The sequence below is a fragment of the Arachis hypogaea genome, chromosome 18 (genome assembly GCF_003086295.3).
Source record: "Arachis hypogaea cultivar Tifrunner chromosome 18, arahy.Tifrunner.gnm2.J5K5, whole genome shotgun sequence".
Taxonomy (NCBI): Eukaryota; Viridiplantae; Streptophyta; class Magnoliopsida; order Fabales; family Fabaceae; genus Arachis; species Arachis hypogaea.
This window is the reverse complement of record NC_092053.1, coordinates 57,639,529-57,657,247: the sequence shown is the minus strand read 5'-3', so window position 1 is coordinate 57,657,247 and position 17,719 is coordinate 57,639,529. Positions and strand designations below refer to the sequence as shown.

At 40.0% G+C, this 17,719-nt stretch overlaps 1 non-coding gene across 1 annotated transcript; it reads right to left on the bottom strand.

Moving 5' to 3' along the window:
• Positions 1-9,823: 9,823 nt before the first annotated feature.
• Positions 9,824-9,927, bottom strand: LOC112774830 (small nucleolar RNA R71). The gene has a single exon (XR_003189289.1). It is a non-coding gene; the product is annotated as a small nucleolar RNA R71 (small nucleolar RNA).
• Between the last annotated feature and the right edge of the window lie 7,792 nt (positions 9,928-17,719).

Here is a 17,719-nt window from a genome sequence, read left to right as displayed (position 1 = left end):
TTAGTTGTCTTTTCCATCATACCAAATCGCCGTTACCCTACAAGCCACTCCTATTAAGCTTGTGGCTCATTTTCCCATTACATGTCTTATCATTGGTTGCTTCTTATGATAATAAAAAATGAGCTGTAACCCAGCACATTGTGAAAAGTGTTGGCTTTGTATATGTTGATGATTTTTGTTTATTGTTACTGAAACTAATAAAATTATTTATTTTTTACAACTTTAAACTACCACGGAGAAGTATACATGACTGCTATATGGTTTAAGAATGAATGACCATTTGTATCCATAAAAGATGATAACGCTGACATATGTACCCATGATAGATCGAAACTGATCTTGTACCCACAAGAATTGCCTTCCGTGTGACAAAAATACTCTATTTTGGTTAAGTGGGAGAGTTGGGATTTGGGAAGGAAAGCGCAGGGATGAAGCAATAGTGCCAAGTAACGGAAGAGCAGTAGTGGCGGCAGAGGAGGAGGAAGCTGCCATCATGAAAGAGGAATAGGTGGTTGAAATTAGAAAGAGAATTGAAGAGGGATAGGGATTTGGAGGGTTAGGGTGCCACGTAGGTTCGGATAATAACGAAGCAAGCACTTAACCAAAATAGGGTTTTTTGTCACAGGGAGGGCAACTCTCGTGGGTACAAGATCAGTTTTGATCTATTATGGGTACATATGTCAGTATTATCATCTTTTATGGGTACAAATGGTCATTTATTCATGGTTTAATAGTAGGCTAACAACTGATACGACCTTTATAAAAAGAGAAGCCCACCTCATACTATTTTATTAAAGTGTTAGTGTCATTATCTCTTGTATTTCCGCACTAGAGAAAAATTGAAACGTCGTTCTCAACTCCAATGGAGCACCCCCCACAATGTGTGGAAAAGGTGATGGAGAAATTGAAGGCAAAAACAGTCGAAGATGTTGATGTCAATGCCTCTACAACCAGGTATGATACCTATTTATTTTCACATTCTTCTTGTCCTGTTGTATTAATATGGTCTAAATAAAAGTACTAGTTTTATGGTTTTGCATCTTATTCGGTTGCAGCGATGTTCTGAAAGGGACTGACGGGCTCGACAGAAGCATCGTGGAAGACCATTTCCTCTGCGTGCTAGACAAGATCGAGGAGGTAAATATGGGATTATTTTTAAAGACGTTTAGCCTTTGTAGAGAATGTGCTCACTTTTTTTAGAATAAAAAAAACATAATGTTAACCTCTTAGAATATTTTGCCGCAGCACATTCTCAGTGATAACGAGACCACGAAGGCCATCTTGAAGAGTCAATGTGAGCAAATAAGAATGCTGGCCGAGATTATGGCAGATCATGGGAGGGCTATTTAGGCTCTTATCAAGGTGGTTACCACCTCCGCTGAGACAACAGCTTTGGCGGCAAAACCAACACCCACTATTGTGGCCCTCAACAAGGGTCAGACCTCGAAGCCAATGAAAGAAAACAACGACGCTAAGGAGTCGGGAACACACAAGCGCCACCCTGATATGACGTCATCCAAGGAAAAGGCAAAACCATCTTTGTCGCGTCAATAACGGAGTAAGAAAAAGGCTTCTGCAGAGGGTTCAAAGTCCCCAGCCTTAAAGGTACTTCAATAGCCTTTAGTGTGTATATTTTGTTCTGGGTTATCAATGTGTCAACTTGTTTTCATGAGATGTAAGCCTGTATCTCGTCTTTTGTGGCTAGCGGAAGTTAACATATGATGAGCATGAGCCCTCCTCCCATGTTGGCAACAACATCAGACAGACTACACCTGGGTCGCCATTCACATACCACACCCACGGTCCTACTCATGTAGCTGAAGAGATGCCTCAGGTGATGTTTGAAACCTATTAAACACTTCTCATGCAACCCGTGACTTTTTACGTAGAAATTTATACTTGTTGACCATGTCATATTTTTTTTTCGGTTGACTAGTGCTTGGATCTGGTCTTCTGGCCACCCAACGGAATGAACTTTAGAGGGTTGGAGTTCGCCATTGCGGCGTACATCTTCTCCAGAGGCCTAGATGAACGGCAAAATGTCGAATGCCTTTTTTCAGGGTTTTGTACACATTGTTGTTCATTTTGAGGTTATGGTCTTTTATATATTTTTTGTGAATCATATTCTCAGTGAGATCCTTGTTAGCAACGACCATTCAAGAGGGGATCGAAAGGTCTTGTGGAGCCTGTCCCTTGGAGCTTAGGTTTACGATGATGTATGGTCTATATGTGTTTTTCTTCTTTCCTAATGTAATTGTGTTTGTTATATTTTGGATGTTGCATTCACGGAACAGAAGTATAGTTATGTGTGACCCCTTGTTAGGTGATTAATCTGGTCGCTTCGATGCTTACTCATGAAAACAACTGTAAGAGGTGGTTTCTACCCACAACCTTTGCGGTAACCATCTTTAGTGTAAAGAAAATGATATTTTGACCATGATGGACCATGGCTACGCTCAATTCACCTACCTTTTTCTTTTGATTATAACGGCAAATTGCTCCCAGTCCTGTGAACCATATCATCGATACATTCGAGTTCATTCGAACTCGATTTATGGGATTCGCCGATGAGTTAATGCGGGTATGCCCATCAACAATTATCATACATAACTGTAAGCCTATCGCTAATATACGTAAAGAGACCATCACTATTAATTGGCTTCATTCACTCTTCTCTATTCATTGGTAGATATATGTTCCTTTGCATCGGGAGGGTCATTGGTACTTAATGATAGTGGACCTAGTCTACTGCAGGTTGTTGTATCTTGATTCTGCAAAAAGCACCCTAGATCATGATGCAAGGATTGCACAAATGAAATACGTGATAATTTTAACTATCATGGTGGATGCTTCATCCATTAAATCAAAACCGTGGATATTGTGTCATTTAATTAATTTGCTCATTCATTTGCAGGCTTTCTTCATAGAGACTATGTTGGAGGACAATCACTTTTGGTGGAAACCTGAGCACCTAAAACTGCATCCGTCGACGTACGATGTAGAAGAGCCAACTGTGGGACAGTAGAACTGCAGTAGTAATGATTGCGGTGTGTGGGTTGTTCAATGGATGATGCAGTCGTGGTTGTATCGTGACTTCATACTAGAGGTAACTATGCTAAACTTCAATGCTTCTTCTGTGTCTATTGTTAAAGTAGAAAGTTATTTACTACACCAGTAAAACATGATTTTTATGAAACAGGATGTCAATGACCAAACTAGGATGCGGTTGGCTCTAGACTTGATGATGGGGCGTCATAATCCAATAGCTCGTACAATATCTCGCAAGGCAATGGCGCATTGAGATCGTATAATGAACCACTCTAGTAGGAAGCAGAAAGACGATGAGGAAGAATCTGCTAAGACACCCTCACCCAGCCAAAGCCTCACTATCTAGTCCTAAAGATCACACTGTACCCAGGGAGTAGAAACTCTTTTGTATTAATTTCTGTCTATTACTATATGGGTTGTATTTTTATATATTCTAGTCCCTGGGTCTAGTGTTCTGTGTCTAATGTAGCGGTATAACATTCACAGGCATTAATAGGTGTAACTATGTGTTTTGGTTATGCCTTATTTAGTTATAGTGTGGTTAATTATATGTACAGCAAACATTGCCTGCCTTATTTAGGTAGATATAATTTAAATTAATGATTTATAAAATTTTATGTATTCATATTATTGTACTCATATGATTAATTATATTTATTCGATTTAAAAAAAATAACGGTTGTTAATTTTTAACTAATAAATAAATACATTTATACTATTTTTAAATTAAAATATTTTAAATAAATGTACTCTTATTATTTTAATTTTTTAATAATAAACATATTCGTATTATTTTAAATAAAAATTAAAATTAATATGAGTAGGTTTATTTAAAATTAAAAATTTTTATATTTTAAAAAATCATACTCTTATTATTTTAAATTTTTTAAAATTTAAATAAACGTACTCATATTATTTTAAATAAGCATATTCTTTTAATTTGAAAATAATATGAATGTATTTAAATAAATATACGCATATTCTTTTATTGTGAAACATGAGAAAGAACTCTTTTAGTCAGAAATGTAGAGACACGCGAAGAATTAGAGTAGATACGAGTTTTTGAATGAGCCATTATTTTTAGCTATATCAATCTCTTACCTTCTTATGAGTAGTTAATTTTAAATGATACAATTTTATTCCATGCTATTTTACATAATTAAATGAAAATTTTGAGTGATTAATTTTACGTTGCCTTTTATATTAGTGAACAATCTTTTGAAATTTTATGGGTTCAATTTTATTGTATCACAATTAACCCAGCATATTAAAAATGTTATGCAAGTGCATTGACAAATAGATGACATAATTTGTGCTACATAGTGTTAAGGTAAGATTAATGTCCAATGTTATGCAAGTGCTTCGACACAGACACAACATAATAATGACAAAATATATAAAAGGTAAAATTAGTATCCACATGCTAAAAGCTTGCCCCAGTCCACATAAGGTCCTAAACGCATATACCATGGCTCAGCAAGGTAAGTGTCCTAACCACCATCCTATATACCCTTATTTCTGATGTCTATGTTGGAACCTGACTGAACTTGGCAGAATAACTCCATCACCTATAGCAACAACAACAACAATCAAATTCAACTTAGGTGCAATAATATGGGAACATAAGTCAAACTCAATAAATCAGGCACAATATGCAGCAACCTAAACAACTCAATTCAAGCTCAATATAATCCAAACCCATCTATTAACCTAACCTCTTGCTCCCAATCCGTTTTGGGTGGTGTCTCGAATTTCTTTTCACCTGAATAGAGGTCATAGTTGCTTGAGGCCACGGTTTAAAGGTCTACAACGTCTACAGTCTTCCGCCTTTTACATGCAAGTGTGATGCCTTCACCGCCTCGCGCCTAAACTCAAAAACTAACATTAGTGGCACCAAATAAAAACCACAATACCAGAAGTGTCAGCCACAATTGAATTGAAATGTGATGAAATAAGTAAGTCACCGAACAATATCTAATTATATTTTGCACGGGTAAGTACAACAACATTTAGCTCAAGATGTGTTACAACTACATGTACCTCCGTTTGCGAAGGATCGACACAATTGTTCTCTGCTCGAGGGTTCTTTCTGGTCATTCTTTCGGGACATTTCCTCTTTTTGTGCCCAGTACGCTTGCAACAGGTGCAATGCCTACCCTTCCCATGCACAGTCTTTGCTATCTTTGATGCTCCTTTTGATTTCGCAACCTCTGGGTCCTTAACAACACCCTTCACATCCTTTATCCCATCTTTTGAAGTGCGAAACTTACAATCTGCCTCAAGGATTTTACACAGGCTAACTATTCCATCCATTGCCTTGCGAAACATCGCTAAGTTATGTGCCCCAAGGAAAAACAGCCACTATGATGCAGAATATAGTGCACCATGGCATAGTAAGTAACCCCTCTCGCCAATTCTCAACATATTTGTCCGGAGATTTTGCATCCAATCTCCATCGCTTCAGAACTAAGGGTTCTGAAATTTTTACAAGGTGCTCAGCTTTCATCACGAAGAACATATGCCTACAAGGATACCCATTTTTTCGCCAAATGTTACACAGGCATTCTAGTTTCCCCGACGCCCTACCAAAACATGCCATTATGTGCATGTTCGGTTTCCTATACTCCTCTAAAGTTTACACCATGGTGTTGAGGCACCTCCTTTTCCTCACTAGATTAACAGCTCCAGCCTTTTCTATTTCCTTCTTCACATTCAAAAACACTTCCTTGTATACACCCTTGCAGCAGCAGACTCGATTGATTTGAGACAAGTGGTCATCACAGGCACAGTGTGTATGAAGTTGAATTGGAGGAGAATTTTCTTGTTTCTGTATTCGCGTACTACTAGTTCCAAGTTCTGGATCATCTCAAGTATACTGTGGGTTGACTTGGAGAACTTGTTGACGAATGCATTAATCCCCTCATAGCGTGATGTCGTTCAAAATCCCGCACAAAACTTGTCGTACAGGTACGTATTTGCCCACATTTTTCTCTTCTCATGCATTTGGTTGGCCTACAAACTATCCTTCAGCCCAAACTCCTCAAGCGCATCCTCCCAATCCGCCTCAAATTCGGCAATCTCCATCTCTGAGTACAGCCACCGCTTGAACAAGACCTTCAAATTCTCGTCCTTCACATTGGAGGTAACATTCCTCTCCACATGCTATGCGCACAACCGATGTGTCGCTTCAGGTAAAACTTCCTTGACAGCCTTAATTATTGCTTTATCTCCGTCTGTTACAACTACCAATGGCTTCTTCCAACACATCATCTCTAAAAGATTCTCTAACATCCAACGATACGAGGAAACACTTTCATCTATCAACAACCTAAACCCAAAAAATATCGTTTCCTTGTGGTCATTTACACCAGAAAAAATAACAATGGGCCTCTTATACTTGTTTTTCCTGTAAGTAGAATCGAAGGCTAACACATCGTTGAAGTATTGGTAGTCTGATCGGCTTGGACCATCAGTCCATATCAAATTCTCCAGCCTTTCCTCGGCAATGATGCTGTACCTTGCAACTGACATCGGGTCCGAACCAGCTTTTCCTTCAAGATATACTAGGGCTGCATTTGCATTTTGATGCTAGGGCGTCTTGGCCAGTTTCACTGACCTTTTCTTTACTATTTTTAGGTTAGTTTCATGCATTTCTTTAGGAAATAAGCTAGTTTTAGGTAAATATTCACTTATGCCTTGACTCAAGCATACATTGTGCATTTTACATGATTTCATGAGGATTTTGCATAAGTTTAGTGACAAATATTATGTTGCATTACTCATGACTTGGACTAGAGCTTTGATGCACTTTGTTGCTTGATTTCAGGACCAAAAAGAAGCAAGAAAAGGGGAGGTAACTTGCAAGATTAATGAGAAAAGTGATTGCCAATAACACTCTCAAAAAAGCCATCAATGCCCACGTTAGAGAGTCACGTTAACCAAGTTAACGTGAACTCTAACATGGAGAAGAGAAGTTGAGCCAATGTTAGTGACACTGAACATTGTCACTAACGTTGGCAATTACTCATAAGTGGCCACGTTAGAAGCCACGTTAACCTAGTTAACGTGGCCTCTAACGTTAAAGGGGGGAAGAGAAGCCAACGTTAGTGACACTCAACATTGTCACTAACGTTGGCCTATGGTGCAAAGTACGACGTTAACTCCCACGTTAACTTGGTTAACGTGGGAACTAACGTAGAGGATGAAGAGTTGTCGACAAAGTTAGTGACACTCAACATTGTCACTAACGTTGAAGTAACCACACAACCCCCAAGAGTCATGTTAACTTCCACGTTAACTTGGTTAACGAGGAAGCTAACGATGAGAAATGAAGGATGAGCCAACGTTAGTGACACTCAACATTGTCACTAACGTTGGGATGGCTAAAAGATGGCCACGTTAGAAGCCACGTTAACCTAGTTAACATGGACTCCAACGTGAGACCTAGGGGCACATTGGAACGTTAGTGACAATGTTGAATGTCACTAACGTTCTCGAAGGATGGCAAAGGCCACGTTAGAAGCCATGTTAACCTAGTTAACGTGAGCTTTAACGTGAAGCAAGAAGGGGCACATTGGAACGTTAGTGACAATGTTGAGTGTCACTAACGTTCTCGAAGGTTGACAAGGCAACGTTAAAAGCCACGTTAACCTAGTTAACGTGGGTTTTAACGTGAGGCAAAAGGGGTGTATTGGAACGTTAGTGACAATGTTAAGTGTCACTAACGTTCCCGAACTTGGACTTTCACTAAATGATTAACACTCCTTACGCCCTGAGCTTAAGTGTCTGCCCACTCCGCACTTTCTCTCTGCAAGTAAAGCCAAGCCCAAATAAAGAAAGGAACTGCTTCAAACTCAAGATCCAAAGGCCCAAGACTTGAAGAGTGAACTAGAAGCTGAGAAGAGTAGTATATATAGGAGTAGCTTTGAATTGTAAAGGAGTTCTGAAGGCTGAAGAACCACTCTCTATATTTTACTTTCTTTGCAATTTCTAGTTTTATGATGTATTCTCCATCTTTGTTTTCATCTTCAAGAGCTATGAACAACTAAACCCCTTTCATTGGGTTAGGGAGCTCTGTTGTAATTTGATGGATCAATACTAATCTTCATTGTTCTTCTTCTATCTTTCCTCTTGATTTTACTTGAAAGCTTTCGATCTTCATCCAATTGAGTAGTTATCTTGGAAGAGAAGCTATTCAAACTTGGATCTCTTTTGAACCTTGGAAGAGGAATGAAGAGATCAAGCTAGAAATGCTTTCTCATGCTGGACCAAATTGGGTTTGGATGGGTATGTGACTGTAACCCTCTCAATACTTGGTTTGGGAAATGCATGTGGTATAATCAGTGACCATACTTCATCTCTTCTCATGAGCAATTGACCAAGGAATTGGCTGTTGATCAAGATTTGAGAGATTGAATTGCAAGGAATTGCAATTCAATCACTTAAGATTGCCAAGGAGATCAATGAGTGCATTGATTGAGGAAGAGATGAAAATAAACTTGATCCGGAGAATTGCAACATCTCCTAAGCCCAATGAACTCCCCATCTCTACTCTTACCCATTCTCTTTAATTTCTGCGATTTACTTTTATGAGCAAATCCCCCATTCCCATTTACAATTCTGCAATTTATTTTCAGTCATTTACTTCCAGTTCTTTAATTCTAGCATTTACTTTTCTGTTATTTACATTCCCGCCATTTTATTTTCTGCAACTCTCAACCCAAATTCTGGACTCGCTCAACTAGAACATTCTTCTAATTAAAGTTGCTTGATCAATCAATCCCTGTGGGATTCGACCTCACTCTATTGTGAATTTTTACTTGACGACAACTTCGGTACACTTGCCGAAGGAAGATTTGTTGAGAGACAAGTTTTCCCTGCATCAAGTTTATGGCGCCGTTGCCAGGGATTGATTGTGCATCAACAATGATTAGATTGGAAGATCACTAGATTGAGCATTTTATTTTTTGAATTTCATTTTTCTGTTTGAGTGATTTACTTTTTGTTTTAGCTAAACTTCTTCCCTTCTCCATCTACTCTTTTGTTTTTCTTTATTATTTTCAATTATGTTTGCTAACCCACTAACTGTTTGATATACTGCATCACCCACAACTAACAATAACTCTGACACAAATACTGTCTGCACTTATTTTCTCTGCTTGTACTTGTTGGTTGTATGACAGGGAGAAGAAGCGGGGCTTCAACTTCCTTTGATTCTGAACCAGAGAGAACCTTCCTTAGACGAAGGAGGGAGGCAAAAGGAAAACGAGTAGTTGGTGCTGAAGAAGAGGAGGAACAGTTTGAGGAATCCTTTGAACCAAACATGGAAGAAAACATGGAAAATCATCATGAAGAAGAGACTCACAACCATGGTAGAGGAGGTGGAGCAAATCATGCTGGGGAGGATAGAAGAGTTTTGGGCTCTTACATTAATCCAAACCCAGGCAATTGTGGAAGTAGCATCCAAAAGCCAACAATCCATGCCAACAACTTTGAACTTAAACCACAGCTCATCACCCTTGTTCAGAACAACTGTTCGTTTGGAAGAGGTGTTCAAGAAGATCCCAACCAACATTTGACCACCTTCCTGAGAATATGTGATACAGTGAAATCTAATGGTGTTCATCCTGACGCCTATAGATTGCTCTTATTTCCCTTCTCACTTAGAGACAAGGCAGCCAAGTGGCTGGAATCCTTCCCAAGGGAGAGCTTGACAACTTGGGAGGATGTGGTGAACAAATTCTTAGCAAGATTCTGCCCTCCTCAACGAATCAATAGGCTGAGAGCTGAGGTTCAAACCTTCAGGCAACAGGATGGTGAGACTCTGTATGAAGCATGGGAGAGGTTCAAAGACTTAACAAGGAGGTGTCCACCTAACATGTTCAACGAATGGGTCCAGCTGCACATTTTCTATGAAGGGCTCTCTTATGAGTCAAAGAAGGCAGTAGACCATTCATCTGGAGGGTCCTTGAATAAGAAGAAGACCATTGAGGAAGCCATAGATGTTATTGAAACAGTAGCAGAAAACGACTACTTCTATGCTTCCGAAAGAGGGAACACAAGAGGAGTGATGGAGCTAAACAATGTAGACGCTCTGTTGGCCCAAAACAAGCTCATTACCCAGCAGCTGGCTGACCTCACCAAGAAGATGGAGATGAACCAAGTAGCAGCAATCTCCACTTCATCAACAACACAAGAAGGAGTAAACCAAGAAGCAGAAGGGAGTCAGGAGCAAGCCAACTACATTGGGAATTCACCAAGGAAAAACTATGATCCATACTCCAAGACTTACAACCCTGGATGGAGAAATCACCCGAACTTTGGGTGGGGAAGTGAGCAAGATCAAAACCAAGACCAGAGACGTTACAACTCCAACAACAATGCAGCTCACCAACAATTCACCCAGAGGACATCTCAACACCCCCACAATAACACTTCTCCACATACTTATCAAAACCAAAACAGCACATCTGCTCCGAACCACTCATCAATTGATGACAGGCTCTCTAAGATTGAAGCCTTACTTGAAGGAATATGCCAAGAGATTCAAGAAAATAAGGTGTTCAAAGAGGAGGTGCGAGCCAATATTAAGAACCAGGGAGAAACCATTAGGAAGATGAAATTCCAGGTGGGATATTTAGCTGAGAAGATTCCCAAACCTACTGATAGCTTCCCAAGTGACACTGAGAAAAACCCCAAGGGAGAAGCAAAGAAAGTAAGATGGGAAGATTGCAAAATGGTCACTACAAGCGATCAAGAGATTGAAGACAAGCAAGGCAAAATGTGCAAACAACCTGAAGACAACTCAACAAAGGAGGAGGATAGAGATCACAAAGAATCAGAAATCTCACAACAAGAGCTGCTGAAGCTCTATGCACCATTCCCTCAACTGCTCAATGGTGCTGTGGGAAAAAGAATATACTCAAGGTTCCTAGACTTGTTTGCATCTCTGCATGTGAACATACCATTCATCAAGGCAATTCAACAAATGCTTGCATTCATCAAGTATATGAAGGAACTTCTTCCCAGGAAAAGCTCACTCAAGGGAGGGCAGACTATAGTGATGAACAAGGAATGTAGTGCCCTTATTCAACCTGAGTTGCCTACAAAAAGAAGAGACCCAGGAAGTTTTCATATCCCTTGTGCCATAGGTGAAAATATGTTCGACAGAGCACTATGTGATTTAGGGGCCAGCATCAACTTACTGCCCTTATCCCTGGTGAAGAGGCTGCAGATCAATGAGATAATGCCTACAGATGTCATTATCAGACTGGCTGACAAAACTCAAAAGCAAGCAATAGGAGTGGTGGAAAATGTGTTGCTAAAGGTTGGGAAGTACTTTCTCCCAACAGACTTTGTCATTCTGGACATGGAAGAAAGTCACACTCACCCAATCATATTGGGAAGACCATTTCTAGCTACGGCCAGAGCACTTATCGATGTAGAGAAAGGGGAGCTAATATTGAGAATCCATGATGAACGACTCAGCTTCAATGTTTTCAAACTCTCACAAGAAACAGATCAAGAGGACAAGGAACTAAGCACAAATGATAATGAGACATTGAAGGAGGAAACAAGCACTGAAGCACAGCCAGTTCGTTCTGAGACCCCCTTAACTGACAAACAAGGAAAACAGCAATTGCCACAGCTCAAGGAAAAGTTGGAGGAACCCAAACCTCCAGAGGCAGGTGAAGACATCATCACAACTCCTTGGAGAAAAGAGGTCACCAAGGGGAAGGCAACCTCAAAAGAAACAAAGAGGAAGGTACCAAGGAGATGGAGGAACAAGAAGATCCCTACGGAAGACTTCTCTCCAGGGGATAGAGTTGTATCAGCTTACTTCCCAGATATTCCCCCTAATCTCCCTACTGTGCCATCTCAATTACCTAAGGTCTTCACTATCAACAGAGTTCTTTCCCTGAAACATGTGGAGATCATTGATCCAACCAATGGATACAAGTCCACAGCAAGAGGGGAGGACTTTAAGCACTACCAACCACCGTGATAAAAGAAAAACGTCAAGCTAGTGACGCTAAAGAAGCGCTTCATGGGAGGCAACCCATGTTTTATATGCTTTCAGATGATAATGAATAAGTCAATCTTTATGATTTCAACCCAAACTTGAAAAACACTTGGTGAAGTCTTTATCATGCAGTATATAGTGAAGAACAAGTTTGGTGTTCAAAGCAAACCAAGATGCATGCTAGTCTTGGAAGCTTTGAACAAAACTTTTCATCACATTGCTTCAAACTAAGTTTGGTGTCACACCATGGTGCCACCAAAATGCATATAAGGACCCACCCATAGTTAGTTAGTTAGTTGGAATTCATAAACAAATAATCAAATCCTTTCTTTCATTTTTTCTAGCCGTAGATTTTTTTTATGATATTAATTTTCTTGTTTCAAATCTTTATAGAAAAGGAAAAGAAGCATAAAAAGGGATTGATTGGACAATTAAATGGGGGAGATTTCGCCACTTAATGAAGAGCACTACACACATGTCTCAAGAGGAAACGCATGGGGAAACGCTGCCATGCAACATTGGAGAAAGAAAACCCTTGAAGACCGAACCAATCACTCTCATTAAAGTGATGATCCTTGTCTTTCCTTCATATACAACCCCATCCGTCTATCTAGTAAACATTCATGCAATCCACACCCTTCACTCACTCATCATTTTCTTATATAAGTGAACCTTAGTGCATGCTCACTCCTCACATCCAAATCCCCACTCTCCATACTTCTATTGGCACACTAAACTCTTCATCACAAATTGCCTTAACCAACCCACTCTTCATCTATCCGAAGCCCCAAATCCCCTCAAACAACAATTCAAGTCATGGCATCATCAAGCTCAAAGAGGCAAAAGAGGAAGGGGCCTATGGAGAGTGCTCCTTTTGATGACAAGAGATTCAAGACTGCCTTTCATGAGCATGAATTTGAGCGGATAAGTGCCAGAAGGATATTTCCAGAATTAATCTTCCAAATCAATGCCAATGAATCACCACAGATTTGGAGAAAAATCGAATAGAGGGGGTGGCAATTGCTCACCAGTCCAGAGGGGAAGATCGATAGAAACCTCGTCAAAGAATTCTATGCAAATGCAGTTAGAGAGGATAAGAGCAAAGCCCCAACCTTCAAAAGCTATGTGAGAGGAAGGAAGGTGGACTTCAGCCCAAGTGCCATAACAAGAGCTCTTCACTTGAAATCACCTCATTTTGATGAGGAGAGTTATCAGGCAAGGATAAGTAGAAGCCCCGATAAGGATGAGCTCTCAAAAATAGCATCAGATATCTGTGTCATAGCCGCTGACTGGGAGAGGTATTCAGATGGGAGACCAAAATTCATAAAAAGGGGAGACCTTCACCCTGAAGCCAAAGGGTGGTTCAAGCTAGTAAGGAGGTCTATTCTCCCAGCTGCAAACAACTCGGAGGTGAATCTCGAGAGAGCAACAATGTTGCATTGTATACTCAAGGGAGGAGAAATCAAAGTTCATGAGATCATAGCTCAAGAAATTAGAAAGATGGCAGAGAAAAGCGACTCAAGAGGAACATTAGGTTACCCCAGCACCATTTACCGAATATGCAAGAAAGCTAGAGTGGTTTTTGAAGATGAGGACCCCGTTTGGATACAGGAAGGCATTCCAATAACGGTCCGAAGGATGAATGCTGCAGCACTCCCCCTGCCTCAACGGAAGCAAAGAAAGAGGACAGCTCCTCAAGTAGTTAAAGGACAAGTCTTAGAGGGACAAGCACCACAGACCTTGGACATGCACCAATTACAGGAAGCCATTGATGGCTTATCTAGACAATATTTGGAAAGCCAAGGAGCATAGAAAGAGCTTCAACTACAGATGATGGGGCAGCAAGATGAGTGGCAAAGGCAAATGATGGAACAGCAACTAAGCCAAGGACAACAATAGGGAGAAGAATTCAACAGGATGGAACAAAGGCAAAACGAGCAACAAGAATCCACCCAGAGGCTAATCAACATCCAAGCACATCAAGGGGCACACATACATGAGATGCATCGAAGACAAATAGAACAGGCAGAACTATTGGACGAGCAAAGGGCATTCACAGAAGGAGTTTACATGAGTCAAACAGGACATCAGATAAATACTCAAGCCAGGCTCGGCTACTTAGTGGGACAGCTGCCAATATTGCATCCAGGAATAGTCAAGTATGATGAAATGAAGGATGAATTAGCATGAAAGGAAAGACAAAGGGTGGAAGAGAGTCATGAGTCAGTGAGGAAGGCACTTGAGGATTGGAAGCAAGCAAGATTGGCACGGATGCGAGGAAATGCAAGAGGAAACAAGGAGGACAAGCAAGGAAAAGAGCGTGGACACCCACAACAGTAAAAGGTGGTGGAGTTCCTTCTTTGTTCCATCTTTCTCTGTGTTTTAAATAAGGAAGATCTTGTATGAAATAGAACTTGCTTCCATGTTATGTTTAAACCTTTTTCAAATCATGTTATTTTTAGTTTTTGGTATTGAAGAGAGTCTATGTGCACTGGTTTTTATGTCACTGCATCATTACTTCCCTTTGTTGTAAGCTTGTCCCTTTTTAAATCAAATTGAAGAAGAGAAGGATTATGTTTTTAAAAGACCGGAGTGGAGTTCATATTGTGGAAGTGCATTCATGAATCTTTGGGGTAGTCATAAGTTAGCTAAGTTGGTTCAACCACAAGGTTAGGAGGACAACTATCTATCCTGAATACTTGACTTTGGATATACCCATGAGACTGAGCATATGACAAGATCCTAATAAGAGAAAAGGGAAAGAATAATGGAAGTGAAAAAAAAAAAACAAAAGAAAAAGTGTAAGCAATAAGGCTAGGCATCAATGGTTTTAAGCTTGAGGCAAGTGTCTGTGGTGCTCCTGTGTGAGGGATCTACTTGGATGAATAAGCTCTTAGGGGTGCCTTATCACTTGGTAACTTGGGTTAAATAACTCGGGATTATCAGCTGAAAGTCCACTATCAAGAGTAACCTTCACTACAGAACACTTAGTAACCCAAAGAGGTGCTGGACACCAAGGTCTCAAGAAAAGAAAATAAATAAACTAAATGCCTGTAGTGTGTATGTATGGGGGATAGGCTTGAGGGAGTAAGTCCTTAGGGGTGTCTCAACACCTAGCACCTTGAACCAACTGGTTCGGGTGTGTTGGCTGAAAACTTATCTTAAAGAGTTGCCCCCTTATAGAGCATCTAGCCTAAATAACACAAACAACCCTTGTAATAACAATAAAAGGATCAATGAATAAAAGTCTCATGGGATATGAACAAAGTGGGTGTTTTAGGACAGAATAAAGGTCTGAAAGCCAGTAATGGAATGAACCTAAGTTGTTATGCATGAAACCACCATAAAATTAGTAATATGACTTTCACAAGGATGACTCATTCCTCTGGATATTCCATTCATCATTCTCTTGTTCCAGTACTTGCTTAGGGACAAGCAAGCTTTAAGTTTGGTGTTGTGATGCCAGGGCATCTTGGCCAGTTTCACTGACCTTTTCTTCACTGTTTTTAGGTTAGTTTCATGCATTTCTTTAGGAAATAAGCTAGTTTTGGGTAAATATTCACTTATGCCTTGATTCAAGCATACATTGTGCATTTTACATGATTTCATGAGGATTTTGCATAAGTTTAGTGACAAATATTCTGTTGCATTACTCATGACTTGGACTAGAGCTTTGATGCACTTTGTTGCTTGATTTCAGGACCAAAAAGAAGCAAGAAAAGGGGAGGTAACTTGCAAGATTAATGAGAAAAGTGATTGCCAATAACACTCTCAAAAAAGCCATCAATGCCCACGTTAGAGAGTCACGTTAACCAAGTTAACGTGAACTCTAACGTGGAGAAGAGAAGTTGAGCCAACGTTAGTGACACTCAACATTGTCACTAACGTTGGCAATTACTCATAAGTGGCCACGTTAGAAGCCACGTTAACCTAGTTAACGTGGCCTCTAACATTAAAGGGGGAAGAGAAGCCAACGTTAGTGACATTCAACATTGTCACTAACGTTGGCCTATGGTGCAAAGTACCACGTTAACTCCCACGTTAACTTGGTTAACGTGGGAACTAACGTAGAGGATGAAGAGTTGTCGACAACGTTAGTGACACTCAACATTGTCACTAACGTTGAAGCAACCACACAACCCCCAAGAGTCACGTTAACTTCCACGTTAACTTGGTTAACGTGGAAGCTAACGATGAGAAATGAAGGATGAGCCAACGTTAGTGACACTCAACATTGTCACTAACGTTGGGATGGCTAAAAGATGGCCACGTTAGAAGCCACGTTAACCTAGTTAACGTGGACTCCAACGTGAGACCTAGGGGCACATTGGAACGTTAGTGACAATGTTGAATGTCACTAACATTCTCGAAGGATGGCAAAGGCCACGTTAGAAGCCACGTTAACCTAGTTAACGTGAGCTTTAACGTGAAGCAAGAAGGGGCACACTGGAACGTTAGTGACAATGTTGAGTGTCACTAACGTTCTCGAAGGTTGACAAGGCAACGTTAAAAGCCACGTTAACCTAGTTAACGTGGGTTTTAACGTGAGGCAAAAGGGGTGTATTGGAACGTTAGTGACAATGTTAAGTGTCACTAACGTTCCCGAACTTGGACTTTCACTAAATGATTAACACTCCTTACGCCCTGAGCTTAAGTCTCTGCCCACTCCGCACTTTCTCTCTGCAAGTAAAGCCAAGCCTAAATAAAGAAAGGAACTGCTTCAAACTCAAGATCCAAAGGCCCAAGACTTGAAGAGTGAACTAGAAGCTGAGAAGAGTAGTATATATAGGAGTAGCTTTGAATTGTAAAGGAGTTCTGAAGGCTGAAGAACCACTCTCTGTATTTTACTTTCTTTGCAATTTCTAGTTTTATGATGTATTCTCCATCTTTGTTTTCATCTTCAAGAGCTATGAACAACTAAACCCCTTTCATTGGGTTAGGGAGCTCTGTTGTAATTTGATGGATCAATACTAATCTTCATTGTTCTTCTTCTATCTTTCCTCTTGATTTTACTTGAAAGCTTTTGATCTTCATCCAATTGAGTAGTTATCTTGGAAGAGAAGCTATTCAAACTTGGATCTCTTTTGAACCTTGGAAGAAGAATGAAGAGATCAAGCTAGAAATGCTTTCTCATGCTGGACCAAATTGGGTTTGGATGGGTATGTGACTGTAACCCTCTCAATACTTGGTTTGGGAAATGCATGTGGTATAATCAGTGACCATACTTCATCTCTTCTCATGAGCAATTGACCAAGGAATTGGCTGTTGATCAAGATTTGAGAGATTGAATTGCAAGGAATTGCAATTCAATCACTTAAGATTGCCAAGGAGATCAATGAGTGCATTGATTGAGGAAGAGATGAAAATAAACTTGATCCGGAGAATTGCAACATCTCCTAAGCCCAATGAACTCCCCATCTCTAATCTTACCCATTCTCTTTAATTTCTATGATTTACTTTTATGAGCAAATCCCCCATTCCCATTTACAATTCTGCAATTTATTTTCAGTCATTTACTTCCAGTCCTTTAATTCTAGCATTTACTTTTCTGTTATTTACATTCCCGCCATTTTATTTTCTGCAACTCTCAACCCAAATTCTGGACTCGCTCAACTAGAACATTCTTCTAATTAAAATAGCTTGATCAAT